The sequence below is a fragment of the Pleurodeles waltl genome, chromosome 7 (assembly GCF_031143425.1).
Source record: "Pleurodeles waltl isolate 20211129_DDA chromosome 7, aPleWal1.hap1.20221129, whole genome shotgun sequence".
NCBI lineage: Eukaryota > Metazoa > Chordata > Amphibia > Caudata > Salamandridae > Pleurodeles > Pleurodeles waltl.
This window is the reverse complement of record NC_090446.1, coordinates 1,381,170,316-1,381,192,081: the sequence shown is the minus strand read 5'-3', so window position 1 is coordinate 1,381,192,081 and position 21,766 is coordinate 1,381,170,316.

The window sequence follows — 21,766 nt, the reverse complement described above, 5'->3', positions numbered from 1 at the left end:
TTTCCAGAGGTCTGGTCGCAAAATGAGGTGTCTGCTTGTATTGCAGTAAGGCTGACAGTGTGCCACGGAAATACTATTGTACTTTTAACCTCTGCAAAAGTAAACTATGTGCAAAAATCACTTCTTCCCTTGAAGCTAGCTTATCGGCATGCTAATAGTGCCCAAGTTTTCATTTGGCCTTGATAGGAATCATTCATCCTAGACTGCAGACCCTACCAGCAAAGTGAGCCCCATTAACAAGATTCATCTGCGTGGTAGGACCGCACAGAACTGAAATAGATCCTCTGAACAGACCGCTACACAAAGGGAGATTTTACGTACCTAATACTCCAGGTATTTTTCAAAGTTAGTACATGGAGTACGGTACTGAACAGTACTGAAAAGTGAATACTGAATAGTACTGAACGACAAGAGCGTAGAGGCATCTACATAAAACACATGACCTGCCACTAGGCCGGTATTCCCAGAGATACTCAAACTAAGAGATGAGCCACAGGTGATATCTACATAGACCATGTGGATAAAGGCTGCAGGTGCAGTGATGCCGGGCATAGCTCGAGTGCTGAAACATTTCAACACTAACCTCTAGTCACAGATCTGGGTTTAATCCATCGTTCTTTTGCTCACCATGACCCCAGTTTGGACCCAGCTATATGCCAATAAGTCTCAACCCTGCTCCCCATGGGAACAATCCAGCCCTAACTGCCAGATCCTCCTTGGACCAGGAACAAGCATCCTGGGACCAGTTTCAAGGTATCACCCCTCATCAGCCTAACTTGAATCGAGTGGCACAGTGAGCAAGGGACCCATGTCGGGCATACCCTGGCTACTTAGGGTAACTTTAGCAACACAAAAAGATGATGGATGGAGTGCTGAAGCACTCAGCCCCTGCCACAGATCTGGGTTTAATCCATCATTCTTTTGCTCACCGTGCGACCCCAGTTTGGACCCAGCCATATGCAAATCAGTCTTGACCCTGTTCTCCATGGGAACAGTCCAGCCTGAACTATCAGGCTAGGACCTCCCTGGACCAGATGCAAGCCATCTAGGACAAGTTTCAGGGTATCACCCCTCATCAGGCAGGTTAGCTTGAATCCAATGGCACAGTGAGCAAGGGACCCACGTCTGGGCATGCACTGGCCACTTAGGGCAACTTTAGTAACACAAAAGGATGATGGACGGAATTCAGGCTGGACATTTAAAGGAAAATGGGGTGCATTTAAAAAGGAAAAAATGAAACTTTGAAGTTTCATTTTGCACTTAAAAATATATTTTTTTCATTCTCAAAGGGGAAGGGGTGCTCTTTGGACCCCTTCCCATTTGCAAATGGATTACCAATTCTTTCAAGGAGTCGCTTAAGTATTAAAGTTTTGCAACCGGAATTCGGTCACAAAACATTAATACATCCCATTCAGAGTCAGTATTTGGAAGGGACGCCTAAAACACGCTCCTTCCAAATACCAAATCACAAACACAAATTGGGATTCAGTAACGTGTTACTGAATCAAAATTTGTGCTTGGAATGTATACAAAAGCATGTTTGCCTTCGGAAACGGCTGGAAACATTTTTGCCGTGGGAAATGGCTCTATTCCGACTGCAAAAATACTTTGTACATATGGCCCTAGATAAGAGGTCTTCAATGTGTGGGGTGCGACCTGAGGGGGGAGGAGTCCTAAGAGGCGTGGAGTCCTGGGAAGGGGGGCGCACATTTCCCCAGTCTTTCATCATTTTGAAAAAAATACATCCAACCGTCTGATCGTTAAAATGCATCAGCTGAACTTTCATTCATTGAGTCTCCTGTGTTTGGAAACGAAGCCGCTCAGACAGCTGAAGAAGCCTTTGTGCCAGGGTACCTGCTTCCTGAATGAACTGCACATGTGCGCTACAAGTTAATCTGCAAATGTAAAGAGTAAAATATGCAGATAGAAAGGATGTTTGGGAGCTGGTTCTGGCTTTAATTGCTCAAATCACACGTAGCTTTGAGATGACAAAGATTTGTTCTATTTGAGTGGTAGTGCAAAGAGTTAACTGGGCTGTGAAGTGCATGCTTTTATTTGTAACTGTATTTACTTTTTGCTTACTACCCCCGAGGCAGTGCTGAAGGGACAGCTATTAAAAACATTGTATTACATATGGTGTGGTTTTTATCGTAAAATTGTTTGCACATTTTATAGCAGTCTATCTGTGTGCAATGCAAGTACAAAATAATGACGTACATATTCACAGTGCTTTCTTTCACAGGCTGTGACCTCGTAGCACTAAAAATACACGTCACTATTCACCACTGCACCAACCAAGATTTAATTCTGTGGCTCTCTGGATACACACAGACCTCTGCAGTGTATTAACTAATAGAGGTTCCATAATGTACTACAGTGCATTTCCCACTGAGTAACAACTTTCTTTTATTTTTCATTTAAGCTGGCTGTTATTGTATATGTAGCTACCTGATGGTGTACATAAACGTACAGAATATTTTGGGGTTCATTTATGGGAGGCTTGCGCCACCGGAGCATCACTTTTTTTGATGCTCCGCGGCAAAAGCCTATCAATCATACCTATGAGGTGACGCAAAGCCATCCTGCGTGGCTTTGCATGGCGTCATAGATATGGAGTAAGGCAAAGCCGCACAAGCCGCTGTGTTGCCTTACTCTGCGTCAAGAAGGCGTTCCATAGGCGTTGCAGTGGGTGTTCCCAAGCAACACCCATGGATTTTGACGCTGCCTCAGATTTACAAAATCACGTAAACTGGGGCAGTGGCAAAACCTTATGCCGCCCCAGAGCAGGTGTAATGAGAAATGCCTACCCACATATTCCATTTCTCCTCATTTTTTTCTCTTTCCATGTGTGGTGCGTTCTGCAGCACACGCAGAAAGAAGAAAAAACCTCTCAGATTTGTTTTTGTGCAGGAAGGATAACCTTCCTGCACAAAAACAATCCTGCCTATGTTGGCGCTAGTCAGTGATTTTTGCGCCAGCACATGGGAAAAGGCACTGTATTTCATAAATACAGTGTATTCCTGCCCTTTTTTTATTTTGGCATGGGGCAGTGTAGCAAGAAGACTTGTGGCGCTGCCCTGCGTCAATTCCTCATAAATGAGCACCTTTGTTTTTAACTACACCTTTGACCATGGCCCCACATTCAGTGACCTTCAGTAAGCTAAACATTGTTTAGTATTTCCTCACTGTAAAAATGATTTTGCTGTGGGAATTGGGGACGTTTATGGTTGTCATGATGATGAGTACCAGAATCTAGAATTTTTTGTCAGGAGGGGGGTCTCGGCATCAAAAAGTTTGAAGACCTCTGCCCTAGATCTACCAATAGACTCTTTGCACCCCTGGCAAATATACTTCATCCTTTTACCCTCACATTAACACTTGGGAGACAGCAGGTGGCGCTGCCGACTCGTATTCTGTCAGGAGGAATTACAGCGCTCATCCCTGGGAGAAAGGCCCATTGCAGACGTGTCCCATCTCCCTGCATTGAGACCACGTGAGCAGTGGCTGGTGGAAAGCCAGCAGCACAAGGAACTCTAAGCAGGAACCTTACATTGGCCGATATGATCTCCAGCTCTACCAGCCCTTCCGAGGCACAGACCTTGAATGTAGCAGTCACTGCCTCAGACCTGGCTGTACATCTATTTTCCCAATTAAATCATTTCATCCTACTATGAATGCTTTATTATCGATGCGCCTAGTTTTCAAAAACTATGAGGGATAAGCAAGCTTAGGCCTGCTGTTGAATCTATATTGCAGACTTCAGAAAAATAGACAACGCTTCTGAGCCTCAGTCCTTAATTTTAATGCAAAAGATTCAGGCCCAGATTTACAAGAGGTCTGCGTCGCCGGTGCGCCACTTTTTTGACGCATGGGCGGCGCCGAATGTTGACCCATATCTTCTGGCAGCATCAATTATGTACTCGGTGACAGCGAAGGGCATGTTTTAAGTGTGCTAACAGGGAAATAAGATGCTTGTTTTAAATTGAAGTCACTTGAATACGTTTTAAACAAAAAAAAAATCCCTTAATTGTGATGTATTGCATTTGTAAAATGTGAAAATGCCATTAGATTTGTTTGTGTCGTTTGCAAGAATATAAGGGGTGCCAGTAAGTGTAAGGGGGTGTGCTGGGTTAATTTTGGCCAAGGAGTCAAATATTGCATTTGGAAAATGTGCAAAATGTAAAAATAGCATTAGATTTGTTTGGGTGTTTTGCAAGAGTATATGGGGTGCCAGTAAGTGTAAGGGGGTGTGCTGGGCAATTTTGCCTAAGGCTGCAAACACGCTAGGAGTGGCTCAGAGGGCACCTACCTTCTTAACATGTGACTTTACCCTGCCCCGCTTTATGGACAATTTAGAGGTACTGTCCTACTGTATGACTAGATGTATACGCAGCCACCAGCGGCCTTTCAGATGCACTAGCCTCAGTGCTTAATTTATGCTTGTTGTTTCCGGTGCTGAGCACTGTAGGAAAGTACCATCTTGCCTGGCATGTTACCCCCATATTTCACTGTATATATGTTGTTTCAGTGTATGTATCACTGGGACCCTGCCAGCCAGGGCCCCCAGTGCTCATAAGTGTGCCCTGTATATGTTCCCTGTGTGATGACTAACTGTCTCACTGAGGCTCTGCTAACCAGAACCTCAGTGGTTATGCTCTCTCTTTACTTTCCAAATTGTCACTAACAGGCTAGTGACCAATTTCACCAATTCACATTGGCATATTGGAACACCCTTATAATTCCCTAGTATATGGTACTGAGGTACCCAGGGTATTGGGGTTCCAGGAGATCCCTGTGGGCTGCAGCATTTCTTTTGCCACCCATAGGGAGCTCTGACAATTCTTACAAAGGCCTGCCACTGCAGCCTGAGTGAAATAACGTCCACGGTATTTCACAGCCATTTACCACTGCACTTAAGTAACTTATAAGTCACCTATATGTCTAAACCTTTACCTGGTGAAGGTTGGGTGCTAAGTTACTTAGTGTGTGGGCACCCTGGCACTAGCCAAGGTGCCCCCACAACGTTCAGGGCAAATTCCCCGGACTTTGTGAGTGCGGGGACACCATTACACGCGTGCACTATACATAGGTCACTACCTATGTATAGCGTCACAATGGTAACTCCGAACATGGCCATGTAACATGTCTAAGATCATGGAATTGTCACCCCAAAGCCATTCTGGCATTGGGGAGACAATTCCATGATCCCCTGAATCTGTTGATTATGCAGCAGATAATCGGTTATGTGGCAAATCCTTAACTATGCGAAAAAAGCCACAGAATCACATAATTCCAGTAGCCCTGGCAATAGGCCAAAAGAGAACATTGAGCAAAATCATCAAAAACAGGGGTGTCGCAAACCGCCTGCTTTAGCAGCTACAGTGAGGTTGGTGTTCTTTTTTAGGCCTCTGTGTCTGCGACTCAGAAGACAAATGCTCATCATAAACGCTGGAAACCAGCGTCAGTAGAAGAGCAAGCAGGAGCAAGGAAAAGGATGGCTGAGTAGAGGGATGGAAGAGCAGATGAAAAGATCAGTGACTGGCTAGCTGGATGGATGGATGGATGGCAGAGTGGATGAATGGATGGTACAGTGGATGGTTTGCTGAATGGCATAGTGGATGGATAGATGGCAGAGTTGACGAATGGATGGATGGCAGAGTGGATGGATGAAGGATGGTTGGCTGAGTAGATGGCAGAGCAGATGGATGGATGACAGAGTGGATGTATGAATGGATGGATAGATGGGAGATTGGATGGATGGCAGAGTGTAGAGATGGATAGATGGATGGTAGAATGACTGGATGGATGGCAGATTGTATGGATGGATGGGTGACGGATGGCAGATTACAGGGATGGATGGATAGATGGATGAATGGATGGAACGGGAGACTGAATGATGGATTGAATAATAAATGGATGACAGACAGCAAAGATGAAATACTGGATATCAGCAGGCGAATGGAACAGTGAAAGAATGAAAGGGTCGATGCATGGCTGGAAGAGACAAGGAAGCTGTTGTAACGAGGGTTCGACTCCATTGGTTCGTTTGCTTGGTGGCATCAGTGCTTTAGTTCAAAGTGGTAATTATTTTAATTTTCTGACTACTCCTTTGATCAAGAATATTCTATGTTCCAAATGAGCAGCAAAATCAGTAACAAAACAGACATTATCCATGGTAGGAAATCTTCTCACAGAAAAGAATTAAAACTGCAGATTCATCATAGTGTGGGCAAAGGAATTACAATTTTAGCCAATCAGAGCATAGAAGTAATAAACATCCCATTGCCATCCCACCTAAGCACTATAGCACTACATGAATATTGATTCAGCTCTCTCTTTGCTAATGTCATCCAGAAATGGCAGAACAAACTAGTTACAAAACAAAAATAAACAACTGTGAAAAATGCAATAGAGTGATCAGGCAGAAGAAACCTTGATGGTTGAAACATTATTGAGCCCGTGTTAGAGAGTTTTTTTGAGTACAGCATACACACCATTAGACCTGATTCAAGCGTGAGACTTCCCATTTTTGGAGAAAAAAATGGCTTTCTTTTGAATGCCTCCGGGTGAACTTGTCCCTGCTTTAATAGAAGTCAACAGGGGAAATACATTCTTCAGATTATTTTGTTTAAATCACCCACTTTCCTTTTCTAAAATGTTGGTACATAAGGTACAGCATCATTCAGAAATACACAAACATGGCTAGCATGAATACGTACAGCAGAAATAATAAACAGTGAATGTGCAGGGTGAGACATCCACTCTAAACACGATGGTGTAGAGTGCTAGCTGAGGCCTGGTTAGCATAAGCCAATAAAAGCCATTTTAACAGGTCATATCACAATTGTTTCAAAGGTAACAGCATCATGTAAGTGTGCACATGTAAACTCAAATGTAGATCCTTATTATGCACAGTGTTAATAATGCACAAATAATAATGATCCAGGGTCCCCCTAAACACAGTACACCGTGCACAGGAGGCAGCACATGACTGGGTCAAGTGGGAAGGGGGCCCCCTACAGGTACTTTGTGGGGGGGCCTCTTCAAGTTTTGTTACGCCACTGACCCATAGCAAATAAGTGCCTGAGTTGTCAAAGAGGGGCCATCAGTCAGTCCTTGCTTGTTAGTAAACAGCACTTTGCATAATTGAATTTTTAAGGCAATACTTTTAATAGTAAAAGTGAAACTCAGAGTCCCAGTATGCAAAGTGTGTTCAGCTACAATGTCAGCAGTGGCTGAAGGAGTCACAAGTGACATGGGCCACTCGGAGATATGGGGGTCACTTGGCAACTATGCAAATGAACTGGGCTAACGTGAGGCTTAGTCTGCCCTACCCTACCATCTATTTTTAAAGGCATTGGCCTTTTCTGGCATCTCCAAGATCCCCCACGCAGGGCCAGATTACCAGTTTGTCACACAGTGCAGTGCATCAGCCGCAAATGCTGGGCCGCGCTGCATGAGGAGGCGAGAGCAGGAGATCACTATATTCACAGAAATATGCATTTGTCTCCCCGCACCCTGATGCTGGTGCAGAAATGTGTGGCCAAGAGCCATGGACACACCTTTGCACCATAGTACAAGGGGGTCTCCGTGAGTCTAGCATAGGTTTTGTACAGGATCGATATCCTTCCAGTACAAAATACTATGCTTAGACTAACTTTACACATGTTCCCACTTTGTATGTATGCTGTACAGTGAGGAACACACGCATCGTGGGAAAATAAAATAGAATAAAGCATTTCCCCTTCATAGCGCCTATCTGAAATGGGCACTATTTTCTGACACTAAAACTTGCCTACTTTAAGTAAATAGGGCTTACCATCAGAAACCTGGGGTGATTGCATGAGGACACCCATGCACCACTCATGGTACGCCCCCTTGGCGCTAAGTAATGCAAAGCAGCTCTATGTGCTGCTTTTGGCTACTTTTGAGTGAATTTCCAGCACTAAACAAGTTTAGCACTGGAGAGTAACTTAGTGAAAAAAGATTTAGCATCGTTTTGTGTCACTTTTGTGAAACAAACACAGCGCTAAAACTTAGTAAATAGACCCCCCCAAGTGTCAAAGGACTGACAGTCAGGGAGGCAGAGTTGGTCGCTGTACTCTGCACAGGGTTGGATTGGCAGGCGGGAAATCAGCCAGTGCCCGAGGGGCCAGTGGCAGAGGCCAGCTAGTGGGACATTTTTTGCATCTGTGGATAAAGCAGCTCCACATACTAGGGCTGATGTTTCTAACAACAGGCTGCTGAAGATAAAGGCGAGAGTGAGTCTGAGTGAGCTACGAATTAGGCCTATTAATTGCTATTTGCTGTATGCATTGGGCACGGAGGATGCACATCGTGTGATGCTCCTTCTTCCATCCCTGGGTTCAGAGGTTGACAGTAAGCCTTTGAGGGAGGGTGGAAATTGAGGTGGGGGAAATATAGGGGGCGCTTTGAGTTTGCGCAAGGCGCTACTCGAGCAGACGCCGGCCTTGGAGAGATCTGTACTGGAATAATGGGGTTTCCAGTCTTAGATGATGCTATTGCCCTTTGAAACTTTAAAAAGAAAAATTCACCACACTTTTCTCCCCAAAATAGGCCCCTGATGCTAACCACACAATGATTCATGAAAGGTTGCGAAAACTTGCGATCCATAAATGTGGGCCACTTTTTTTTCTTGGGTGCCCAGGAAAATGTTTCCTCCCAATCCGACCCTGAGCGTCATCAGTTGTGTTTGCCCTCCTGTCTTCCCGCTCTCACGCAGCCCCCGCCGCTGCTGCCAGGGAACCCGACCGGAGGGCGGCACCTGAAACCCGAGAACGGTCTCGGGGCCCCCGAAATAACCCGCGTGGGACCCGCAGCGCAGCCCGGGCAGAGGCGGCGAGAATGAAGCGTAGCACCCGGTCACTCCCTCGGGCGGGGCAGGTCGGCTATTCTGGGGCCTGCAGCTGTCCGGTCAGAGCCCGCCTGGCACGGAATGTGCCCAGCGCCCTCCGCTCTGCTGTGCCTATATAAACCTATAGGCACTGTTGGGTGTACCTATACCGGCCGCAGAGGGAGCCGCCCTGCGTCTTTACGAATCTTAGTAAAAGGGACGAGACTGTGCGGCTATGGGCAACTCTTTTGTTATTTTTTGTGATGTTATTTAAAAACAAATATTATCTTTTATTTTTTCGATTCCTCTCATGATATTTTGTATAACCCTGTACCAGTGTTTCCCTCTTCTGTGTGGAGTACCATGTAAAACAGCAGAGCTGTTACAAGAATTTGAAAGCTCCAAGGGCAAAGTACATATTTTTGTGCGTGACTCCGAACCGATTTTACTCGGCATACTGAAAGGTCAGTTTTAGGTGGGCCCCTCGCACTCGGCCCCCCTTGTGTCCTAATGGTTGGCATTACCTCCCGCTCTGCGTCTTTGCACTTTAAATTCACGGGGGCGCTCTCTCCTGCGTCTCCAGCCCGCTCTGTGGCTGTATCCCTCCATCCCTCACTCTAGAATTATTGCTGCCCGCCGCCATTTTACGACGTTTATGACACATCAAACCCCCATCGATCAGACGTCACCTACGGCTTTTCGCCTCTTATGGATGCCATGCCTAACCGCTGTGCCATTCACCACAGGCCAATACCCTATTCAGGCCGCTTTATTTTGTCTGTCTCCTGCCTGAAATTGCCTTTGCTCCAAAGTCAGTGGAGGAAATACATTCTCCAGATTAATTTAAAAAAAAAATCTCCCTCAGAAATCCCATGGGGCAGATTTAAGAGGGGGCACACTATTATTTTTAATGGGCTTCTATGTACTTTGCAGGATTAGCGCCAACATTTTTGGTGCTAATCCTGCAAAGTACAACAATAGCGTCAAAAATTATGACATGAAGCTCCACTTTTCTTAAATCTGGGCCCAAATGTTATAGGGACAGGGGAGGGCAGGAGCAAAACGTGTGACTTTCACAAATAACATGGAGTGTCAATAGTAATGTTTCTCTGAAACCGCTGAATGAAGGTGTTCCAAATTTTAATGGCACAGATGCCTTCCCGTCATTCGGTACCGTTTCTTCTTTTTTTGCAGATTTTCTTCCAGCCTTTTTTGACCTAAAAACAGAAATGTGATTTCCAGTTTGCATATAGTAGGCAGAAGCATTCACCAAAAATGTCTGCAGTCAATTGTGATTGTGAACACCAAAGAATATACAAAACTGCGCATGTGCCATTTAGTACATGTGCACTGGGACTCACCTGATCCCTCACAATTTTCATAAATATTTAGGTTTCATATAAAGCAGCACTGGACAGCCGATGCTGTATAATGCAAAAGTAGGCAGGTCGCCCGTCCATTCATGGATTTCTCTCTTCAGTATGTGATATAGGTCTGGAGACATAGAAAACAACAAGCATTGGCAAAGCCAACAGGTTTCGCCTATGCAAATTCTATTGAGTTTGCAAATGTTTTTTATTTTACATATTGCAGAGCAGTTGAACTGCTCCGCAATATAACTTAAAGTTAAACAAGAAAAAAGCACCATGACATGAACAATAGGCAAAACCAAACCTATTGGCTTTTGTGCAGTAGTTTTGCTAATGAATTCTCGCTGAACTTTCAGCTTCTTGCAGCAGTTTTAAGATACATACGTGCAGCTTACAAAAGTAAAGTAGCAGCAGATAAGTGTATATGCAAGAAAGATGCTTCAGTGAAAGCAAGTCCACGAAAAATCGGGATGGGTGGGATTAGAATGAAGAAAGCAGCTAAGTGGGGAGTGGGCACAAGCAGCGATGGGATGGGTGGGGGAATGCAATAAAGGAATGTGTGCACTCACTGCACGTCTTCACTTATCGAGGAAGGTAGAGCTAAAACCAGCTGCATTTGAAATGGCCATAATAAATATGCTTTAAAAAAATGTTATCTCCTCTGTGAAGTAGCCAGCAGTACAGCTCACGCTCGGAAATGCGGCATGAATGCTTGCTATCGAACACCGGTGTGCATTAAGCAAGTCTGAGCAGGACAGTGCGATTTTGACTGGCTATTATTATTTTTTTAACCTTAACAACAAGAGTACCCTGTCTTCTCTTACCATGTCTTATCTGTCACCCCCAACTCACACCTGGAAAAAAAAACAGAACTGCGCACCACTGGCAGTTAAGAAGCTCCTCTGGTATGGACAGTTGTGTTTTTTCCTCGGTCTGAGCCATTAGTCCCCCCTTGGACGCACCGGTTGTATTGAGTGCAGAATGAGGTCTCTCCCGACTCCGTGCAGCATGCCAGTCCGACTTGGAGCACGGGGCTGCAGCCAGCTATGTGTTCTCTCACATCACTTAATGGTTGGGGGATGTGAGACTGCACCCCAGGGCCAGAAGTGCAACAGCTGAGAGTGTATATCGCAGCGGGTGGGCCACGGACGGAGATGGTGGTTGCATCATCTCCCTGCCCAACTCTGAGATTGGGGGAGGGAGGGGCAGTGGATTGAGGGAGTGGTCAGAGGGAGGAAGCAATTAATAGCAAGGATAGCACAAGGAGGGTGGGAGGCAAATGGAGTTAACTGTGACACCAACTGAGGGTGGGAGAAAGCAAACCATAGTATGGAAAGTTGGAGGAGAGAAACACACGCACTCCTGTGGAGTACAAGGAAAGTAATACGAGGTGGGTGGGGGAGGGAGGTTTGGGCAAACACAGGGTTTTAAAGGAGTTCGAAAAGCAAATACAGAGTGTGTGAGCAGACGGACTGCAAACACGTGCATTCTTAGAGAGTGCATTTGTAAAAGTTTAAAAAAAGTACCTTGGGAAGTATATGGTCAGTGGAAGGACACTGGCCAGTAGCGAGTGGCCAGTGACCAGAAGGACTACTTGGCCCAGGCTCCACACAATAGTATGGACAGCAAAGCAAACAGCAGGAAGTGAAAGTAGAAAACATGCTGGCCAATCAGAACCACAAAAATTTGAGCAACGTTGAACCAAGGCAGTGTTAAGTTCAGGATAATAAGAAGTAGGTTCTAAGCCCCTTTTAAGATTTTGTTTTTACTCACAAAAGATTTTGTAAGCACAGTGCGGAAGCGAATCCTAAAAAAGGGCCTTCCTTCCATGAGGGAGTTACAAATACCCTCCAGTCACAGTGGCAGCCGGCAGCTTTAGGAGGGAGGGGGCGGGCGGAACACACACACACACACACACTCATTCTTTCACTCACAGACACGCACGAACGCACATCCATTAACAACACTCATACCATTCAAACATGCAAGCACGCACCAAACATTCATTTTAAAAGATCGCAAACACTCATTCTTTCACACACACATGCACGCACACACGCACATCCATTAACAACACTCATAACACTCAAACATGCACGCGCGCACCAAACATTCAATTTAAAACATCACACACATACACACACACACACACACTTACCTTCAGCCTCCAGGTCCCAGGAGGGTTAGGACTGCTGCCTTCCCTCATTGGCTGACCTTAGTTCAGCCAATGAGGGAAGGCAGCAGTCCCAGCATCGTCACAGAGTGGGATGGGGTCAGTGAGACTGCTGACCCCACCCCACTCTGTGACGAAGTGTCACTGATTGACACTCGCCCTGAGCACTTCAGGGCTTAAACTGAAGCGCCCAGGGAGAGTGTCAATTGGTTACGCTTTCCTCGTCACCCAGGGGAGGGCCTCAAGGCACCTTTGCTGAGCTGAGGAGGTCACGCCCATAGGAGCTGTGACCTCCTCAGCCCAGAAAAGTTCAGCTCAGGCAGCCAGGAGTGTGCGCAAATCGCGCATGTCTGCTCCTGGCTGCCTGAGCTGAACATGGAGAGTGTCTGTCAGGCTGACCTTTGTTCAGCCTGACAGACACTCTTCATGAGGGGCAAAGGTGGGGGGCATGGCCCCTCCGCCCTAAAGGACGGGCCACCACTGTCCAGTCATCCTTTGTAGATAGGAGAGAAAAAAATTCTTAGACTTTTGTGATCAGTCTGTGAGGAGTAAGGTCCCACTTTTTTCTTTTGTAGCCCTCAGTCATTTCCAGGCATTTTCAAATATGTTATAACACTAGATTTTGTGAGAGGGTTAGCTATGTAGGTGTATGCGCTAATGTATATGTTGTGTATGGTCACTTGCACGGCTCATTTTTTTTTTAGCCCGCTTGAACTTTAATGTATTTATCACATCTGTTGTAAGGACTACAGGTTTGCAGCCCTAAGAGGAGGCAGGCTTATTTTTTTCAGTGCTATTTAGCGCAGCTTCAGAGACCACAACGTGAGACACACCCAAGCGAAGGTCAGGCCGTAATGGGCCTATCTACGCCTGTCAGAGCCAGGAAGAGGCTAGGCCACCCTCCTTGGTTCTACCAGGAACTTTGTGTTTTTTAAATGGGCAAGAGGAAGGCCCCCAGTTATAAAAGGGGGAAGGGACAAACTCGTCATGCCAACTACATCTATTGCTTCATGTCTTACCACTGCTGTAGATGCCATTACCTCTGAAATTGGGACAGTGGAAGAGCGACTTTCTTCTCTCCATCGAGAGCTGACCATGGTTACGTGTGATGGAAATATACTGATGAAAGAAAGAGTAACTCTGCAGCTCATAGAAAGGTCACCTCCACTTTCTGCCCTGTTCGACCCTGGCTGGAAGAAGGTGTGGCTCGGCCAATTTCAGGAGCTAATCCATGCATTCTAAATACCTCACAACTGGCTATCAAGGAAACTGATTCCCCCATAGCAACCCTGCAATCCTCCTGGTGAGGAAGAAAAGCATTGGCAAAGCCAATAGATCTTGGCAATGCGAGAGCTATTGCCTTTTTTCAATGTATGTGTATTTTAGCAGTCTACCTGGAGCTTCCCTTTACAGCTAAATATAAATCACAAGTGTGAGAAAATAGCCTCTTTCTAGCATGGTTACCCCCATTTTTGGCCTGTTTGTCAGTGTGTTTGACTATGTCACTGGGATCCTTCTAACCAGGACCCCAGTGCTTAGGCTCTCTCCCCTTTAAATTTGGTTGTTGGATACTGTTAACACAGTATTCCACTCATAATTGGCATACTGGTTCCCCCTTATAAGTCCCTAGTATGTGGTACTTAGGTACCCAGGGCATTGGGGTTCCAGTGGATCCCTATAAACTGCAGCATTACTTTTGCCACCCATAGGGAGCCCATGCAAAGGTTTCTACAGGACTGCCATTGCTGCCTGTGTGAAATGGTGCATGCACCATTTCCAAGCCATTTACACTGCACCAGGTCACTTATAAGTCCCCCATATACCAGGCCTTTCAACCCTGAAGGCTGGATGCAGAGTACCTGTGTGTGAGGGCACCCCTGCACTAGCAGAGGTGCCCCCACGTTGTCCAGGACCATTTTCCGGGACTTAGTGAGTGCGGGGATGCCATTTTACGTGTGCACTGGACATAGGTCAATACCTATGTCCAGCTTCAAAATGGTAACTCCGAATATGGCCATGTAAGGTGTCTAACATCTTGGAATTATACCACAATGCTGATTCTAACATTGGTTGTATAATTCCATGCACTTTGTGGGCTCCACAGTGGACCCCCAGTACTGCCATACCAGCCTTATGGGGTTTGCCAGGCAGCCCCAGCTGCTGCCACCTCACAGACAGGTTTCTGGCCTCCTGTTGCTCAAGCAGCTAGAGCCCAGAAAGGCAGAACAAATAAGTGCCTTTGGGAGAGTGGTGTTAAACCCTCTCCCTTTGGAAATAGGTGTTACAGGCATGGGAGGGGTAGCCTCCTATAGCCTCTGGAAATGCTTTGAAGAGCACAGATGGTACCTTCCTTGCGTAATCCAGTCTACATCGGTTGAGGGACCCCGAGTCCCTGCTCTGGCATGAAACTGGACAAAGGAAAGGGGAGTGACCACTCCCCTGTCCATCACCGCCCCAGGGGTGGTGCCCAGAGCTCCTCCAAAGTGTCCCTGGGTTTTGCCATCTTGGATTCCAAGGTGGTGGGGCACCCTGGGAGCAACTGAGTGGCCAGTGCCAGCAGATGATGTCAGATCCCTCCCCTGATAGGTGCTTACCTGTGTAGCTGACAAACCCCCCTTTCAGGGCTATTTAGGGTCTCTCCTCTGGGTGTTCCCTCAGATTCAGATTGCAAGACTCCAGCAAGAATCTTCTGCATCCTTTACTTCACCTTCTACAGACGAAACTACATCTGGACCCTCCAGGAACTCTACAAACTGCAACAAAGATGCAAAGACAACTTCTGCAACATTGTATCTTCAGCTCCTGCCAGCAACTGCAACTGTTTCCAGGTCGTGCATCCTCCGAGGACTGCCTGTCTTCAACCTGCACAAGAAGAACGAAGGAAGCCTCCTTGAAGGGAAGGAGTCACTTCCCGGCTGCAGCAGGCACCCATTTGCAGCGACGACCGGTGGCGTGGGTCCCCTCTCCTGAAGAAGTGCGTGGATCCAGCAACACAGGTGGTTAGCTGAAGTGGTTCCGATGGTCCTAAGGTCCAGTTGTCCAACTTTGGTGGAGGTAAGAACTTGCCTCCCTACGCAAGACAGTACCCCCATGCACCGCATGTTTTGCAGTTGCCAAGGCTTGTTGGCATCCTTCCACAAAGTTCTTTGTGCACCTTGCAGCTCCAGCTTCCTGAGTGGTTTTCTGGCAGCGTGGGACCACTTTGTGTAGTGCTGCATGGGCCTCCTTTTGCACCTTCTTTGTCCCCATGCAGTGGGACCCCTGTCGGTGCTGCCTGGTCTTCTGAGGGCTCTCTGAGTTGCTGAGAGCCACCAGGTCCCTCTTGGTCCCGGGCAGCGCCATTTTCCTCTAACCGCATGCTTTGCATGTGCCAAGGCTTGTTGGCGAAATCCAGTGATGCAAACCAGACTGCAATCATCCATCCGGCATGGGACATCATCTGCACCAACCAGGAACCCGCATCTGTCTTCTTGGGTGCAGTACTGACTGTTCTTCTTCACTGGTGGTTCTTCTTTTGCACCTTCATCTGGGTTAGTAGGGGCTCCTGTTCTCCCTGAACTGTTCAGTGGTCCTTGGACTTGGTCCCCTTCTTCCACAGGTCTTCAGATCCAGGAATCCATCGTTGGTGTCTTGCAGTCTCTTCTGGTTATTTCACAATCGTCTATCCCATGTTTTGTGTGTCCTAGGAAACTTACTGTGATTTACTCCAGCTTTCCTGGGCTCTGGGGTGGGTTCTATTACTTACCTTTGGTCTTTTCTTACACTCCCAGCACCCCTCTATACACTACACTTGCCTAGGTGGGAAACCGACTTTCGCATTCCACTATTTTAGTATATGGTTTGTGTTCACCCTAGGCGCATTTCTAACTGATGTGATTTTCACTACTTGCACTGTTTTCTAACTGTTTTTACAGCTAATTCTGCATTCTAGTGTGTATATACTGTGTATATTACTTACCTTCTAAGGGAGTATAGTTTCTAAGGTATTTTTGGCATTTGTGTCACCAAAATAAAGTACCTTTATTTTTGTAACACTGAGGGGCATATTTATACTCCGTTTGCGCCGAATTTGTGTCGTTTTTTTCAACGCAAATTCGACGCAAAACTAACTCCATATTTATACTTTGGCGTTAGACGCGTCTAGCGCCAAAGTTCATGGAGTTAGCGTCATTTTTTTGCGTGAACACCTTCCTTGCGTTAATGATATGCAAGGTAGGCGTTCCCGTCTTTAAAAATGACTCCGATGCATATGCGTCGTATTTATACTCCCGGGCAAAAATGACGCCCGGGAGTGGGCGGGTCTAAAAAACCCGCATTAGCGCCGGATTTTAGCGCCTGGGTCAGGGCAGGCGTTAAGGGACCTGTGGGCTCAGAATGAGCCCAGAGGTGCCCTCCCCTGCCCCCAGGGACACCCCCTGCCACCCTTGCCCACCCCAGGAGGACACCCAAGGATGGAGGGACCCACCCCAGGGACATTAAGGTAAGTTCAGGTAAGTATTTAAAAAAAAAAAAAATTGTGGCATGGGGGGCCTGATTTGTGCCCCCCTACATGCCACTATGCCCAATGACCATGCCCAGGGGACAGAAGTCCCCTGGGCATGGCCATTGGGCAAGGGGGCATGACTCCTGTCTTTGCTAAGACAGGAGTCATTTCAATGGGGGTTGGGCGTCGTAAAAAAATGGCGCAAATCGGGTTGAGGCGATTTTTTTGCCTCAGCCTGACTTGCACCATTTGTGGACGCCCATACGCCATTTTCCCCCTACGCCGGCGCTGCCTGGTGTACGTCGTTTTTTTAAACGCACACCAGACAGCGCCGGCGGCTAACGCCGGCTAACGTCATTGAATAAATACGGCGCCCGCATGGTGCTTCAGAATGGCGTTAGCCGGCGCTAATTTTTTTGGCGCAAAACTGCGTTAGCGCAGTTTTGCGTCAAAAAGTATAAATATGGCCCTGAGTATTTTCTTCCATGTGTGTAAATACTGTGTGACTACAGTGGTATTGCATGATCTTTTCATGACTCCTAGTTAGGCCTTGGCTGCTCGTCCACACTACCCCTAGAGTGCCTAGCTTCTAGACACTGACTACATTTAACTAATAAGGGATAACTGGACCTGGTATAAGGTGTAAGTACCTTTGGTACCCACTACAAACCAGGCCAGCCTCCTACAACAGGCCAAAGCATCGCAGAATCAAGGGGTCTATCTATATGAGAAGAAAGGGGAAAGGAGGAGGAGAGTGGAGAAGGAAAACTGAAGGAAGTGGGAGAGGACTGGGGAAGGTTAGGAAAGAACGATGGGGTGAGAAGAGATAATGAAGCCTGAGAAGAGTTATTGTTGAGGGGTAGGAGGTAGAGTAGCGGGTTGAATGGAATCACAAATGAAAGAAGAAACAGGGTAGAAATTAGTTGAGGGGAGAGGAAATGATCAGGGGAGATGTGGGTAGCAAAAGACAAGGGGAATTAAAGAGTTGGAATTAAAAGAAAATGAGTAGAAGGGATGAGAAAGAGGGGAGGAAGGGGAGATAGGTAGAGCGAGGTATAATCGAGGGTGGGTGGAAGAGGGAGGAAGGCTTCAAAAAACGAGAGAAGAAAATGGACAATGCGGTGCAGGCGGGAAGTAGTTTATGTGGTGGTCTCAATACGAGAGGAAGTGAGAGAAAAGAGGGGTATGGACACGGGGAGACAGAAAAGTGAGAGAGGAACAAAGGGGAAAGTATATAGAGGGAGAGCAGTGAATACGGAAGCAGTGGAAGCACGAGAGTGGCGTAGAGGGCAGATGGAGAAGAGAAAATGAAGGGGGGAGTTGCGACAGTAAACTGGAGATATTGGAGATGAGAGAGGGAGGTAATTGAGAAGAAAATTCAGTTGAGAAAAAGGATGGAGGGCAACAGAGTTTGTGAGTGAGGAATGGTGAAGCAGAGAAGGTGAGCAGAGGTCCAGACAGAAAATGGTAGAAGATAGAGGAGAGAGTAGGAAAGGAGGGAAGTCGATCAACTGGGTGGCTGAGGGATATGGAGGAAAGGAGATGAAGAGGGAAGGAAGAGGAGGGCTGCAGGGTAGTTGCGATGAATGGGCAAGATGGAAATATGGGACGTTTCCAAAAAAGATGACAGTAAGGGAAAGGATGGTGGGACGAGGGGCGATGGGTAGAGTGAGGTGGGATAATGCAGAAGGGAGATGGGAGACTAGTGGAGCAGGAGGAGGAATGGTAAGCAGGACAGGAAAAAGTTGGAAAGAAAGAGGGATGCGGGGAGAGGGGACAGACCTGGAGGTTACAAGAATGGAGGGAGGAAGAGATCAGCAGGGGAAAGGAAGGCGAAGAGCTGAGCACAGGAAAGACAGAACGGATGACAAGTGGAAGAAGTGAAGGTGACAGTGGTGGAGTAGAAAGGACGATGATAGTGGAGGTGGCGCAAGGCGAAAGTACACCAGAGAAGAAAGAAGTGGAGGAGGTATAAGACTGGGTAGTAACTAGAAAAGAATGTGTTAAAGTGGGGGGAGAAAGGAGGTTGACAAGGGTCGGGGAGTAGAATAAGCGAGGTGTAAATGAAGGAGGGATGAGAGATGTTGGGTAGAGAGGAGCTAGAGAAGACCAAAGGGAGATGGGGGTCGGACAGAGGAGGTGAAAGAAATTGTACAAAAATTGAAAAAAACAGAGAAAGAATGTTATGTTACATTTAACACATTTATTTCTTGCTCAATCGGCTTTGAAAGGGCCTCTTGGTGCTAGAGGCTGAATTGCAGTTCAAGGAAATATTTTTACTATTAAGAGCCAGATCAGAAGGAGGAGCGGTGAGTAATGCCAGATGAAAAGTGGGCGGGGTCAAGGGAAGCAGAGGGGCAAGGGGCAACACAAGGAACGACATAAGAAAAGTAAAGAAGAGGGGGTATAGACAGTTCCTGAGAGGAGTCTGGGAGGGAGAGTAAGAGGGTGTGGTGTGACAGGAAAGGTGACAAGAAAAAATAAGGGGTATGGAACAGACAGGAAGGGGAAGCTAAAAAAAAAAAGCACTATGATGCGGCCAGTACTGGCTATGCTATAGTGTTTTTTGCCTTATGATAGGTAGGGGAGGGGGCAGAACAGGCAACAGGAGTGTGTGGGGTGGGAGGGAAAAGACAGCAGATACAATTACAATGGGAGCGCAGGGTTGAGAGGGAAAAGGCTTCACGGATAGAGGGAAGATGCATACCAGTGCAAAGTTTCTGATACAAGGCCATGGGTTTGAGTGGTTGTTTCCTTACTTCACAGAAATATGTAGGCTCTGCCATTGAGAGCACCACTTAAATGTAAGAGAAGGATTATAAATAGCTGCGGGATGTTCACAACAGAGCACAACACGCACCAGCCTTAAACTGGTATTTAAGCTAAAACGTTGATCATCTCACATCATGATACTCCAAGATGAATTTATGCACTGATGGTACATCTTTCCTCGGGAGACTTTACCCAGTTACTATGTGCAAGTCAACCCGCCAAACCACAAAGGCACATTTTTTCCAGGTTTATGAGGTTTCAATACTGTTTCCACGTTATACCAAGAAATGATAGAGGAAGTGGGCAAGCAGCGATAGGGATGGGATGGGAGGACAGGTCAAGCAGCTAAGCAGGAGGGGGTTAAGAGATGGGCAAGCAACACCAGGACATTAAAAAAAAAATCCTCTAACTTTGAAGTCAGATAAATAAAAGTAAACAAGCGCCCTTGGAAAACAGCGTCTGACATTTGATCTCGGTATTTGAATGCACAGCAATTGTAATGAGAAAAGAACAAGATTTACAGACCCGTTTACGGAAATGTAGCTCGGAGCAAGTGAAAACACAAGCGCTCCTGTGAAGTGCTCAAAAACAAATAAAAAAGTAGTTCCTAAAACAGTTCCTAAAATGGGAGCAGTGGATGGATAGTAGTAATTGGTCCATGCTCTCCGGGAGGGCTAAACACAGGAAGAGGCATGATGATGCAATCCATGGACAAATGGGGTAAAAGAATATGATGGCGACAATGGATCCAGCAAATGGGAAGCCTATGGGTGGGCTGAAGCCCATATATTGAATACAACATGTGTCTTCGAGACAGCGCATGTGCTGTCTAGCCGAGTCCTAAAAAGAAGGGGCCTGCCAGGGGCACATGTGGTAAGAAGTTAACCTCGGAGCACATCCTCTCAGGAACGGCTCCGACCCCCTCAAGCCCCCCAAATCACGTTCAACTGCAGTTAAAATTTGTGATTTACATAGCTTGAAACAAAATGTAAGAGTTTTCTTTCAAAATCATTTTTGAAGTTAGAAGCCTTATTGATGGATTCACACACCATTATTGGACAAACCAAGGGTCTTGGAAAACAGGACCTTGAAACGCTTGATTTCAGAGAATATGGCACCAATCGAATGGAGGAGCAACTTCATTGGCCAAGGTAATGTAGCAAATGGAACAGACTTGCTTACCCTCCATCCACCCTGGCCGGATAATACCACACAGCGACCAGTTACTTTAGCAGGTAAAGGTTGCTGATCAGAACTGTTAGGGAACGCTTCAGAGTCTATAATCAAGGCCAACAGCAGCAAATTGAAAGTGCCCTGCATTAGATGGGTACCTCAGGATGTTGGTCTGAACTGCTTACAATTCCCCCCTGAATGCGCTCCCTACTTTATAGTTCTGAAAAACTCCTCGGTCCTTTCTTAAGTGCAGCAGGAGGGGTGGTTTGAGCTAAGAAATAAGGCGGCACATTGGCTCAAAAGGAACTCTGTTTGGCATAGAGACTTTTGTGACGAAGTAATCATGGTAAGAAGGATCCTGTAGACTGGTATTGGAACGAAAGTCTCTCCACGAAATTTGTAGTTAATTAAAAAAATGCCATGTTGGTTGAAAAGTTTCTCTTTAGATTGCAAGTTGGGGGCAATGTGGACAAAAACAATAGAGCCATGCCATAAGGCTATTTTTATAAGTGCATCAAAGGCCAATTAACAGCTATTAAAACAAATGGGTGAACGTTCCCTATTTGAGCGATTTAGATGACTGCTGTAACACCCCCATTAGAAATACCCTCGGACTGCTCCAAGATCGAATGAAATTGATTGACTCCTTTCACCTATGAAGGAAAGGTAGGAAAATCCAATTATGAGGGGTGGACGCATTCAGAAATCTAATAACAGTGGTAGTGGTAATTATATAAGTGCTGCCGGTTGCATGATAAGAATTGCCACAATGAAAGAGAATATCAATTTACTATCCTGGAACATAGCTGGAGAGCGTGCACAGTTCGGCAGCCAAGGCTGGCTTTCAGCCATGCACAGCTTTGACTTGATTTGCTGTCAAGAGACATGATGTAAAGATGACTTTCATATTAATGTATTTTATTCTATCTGCGCTCATGCAG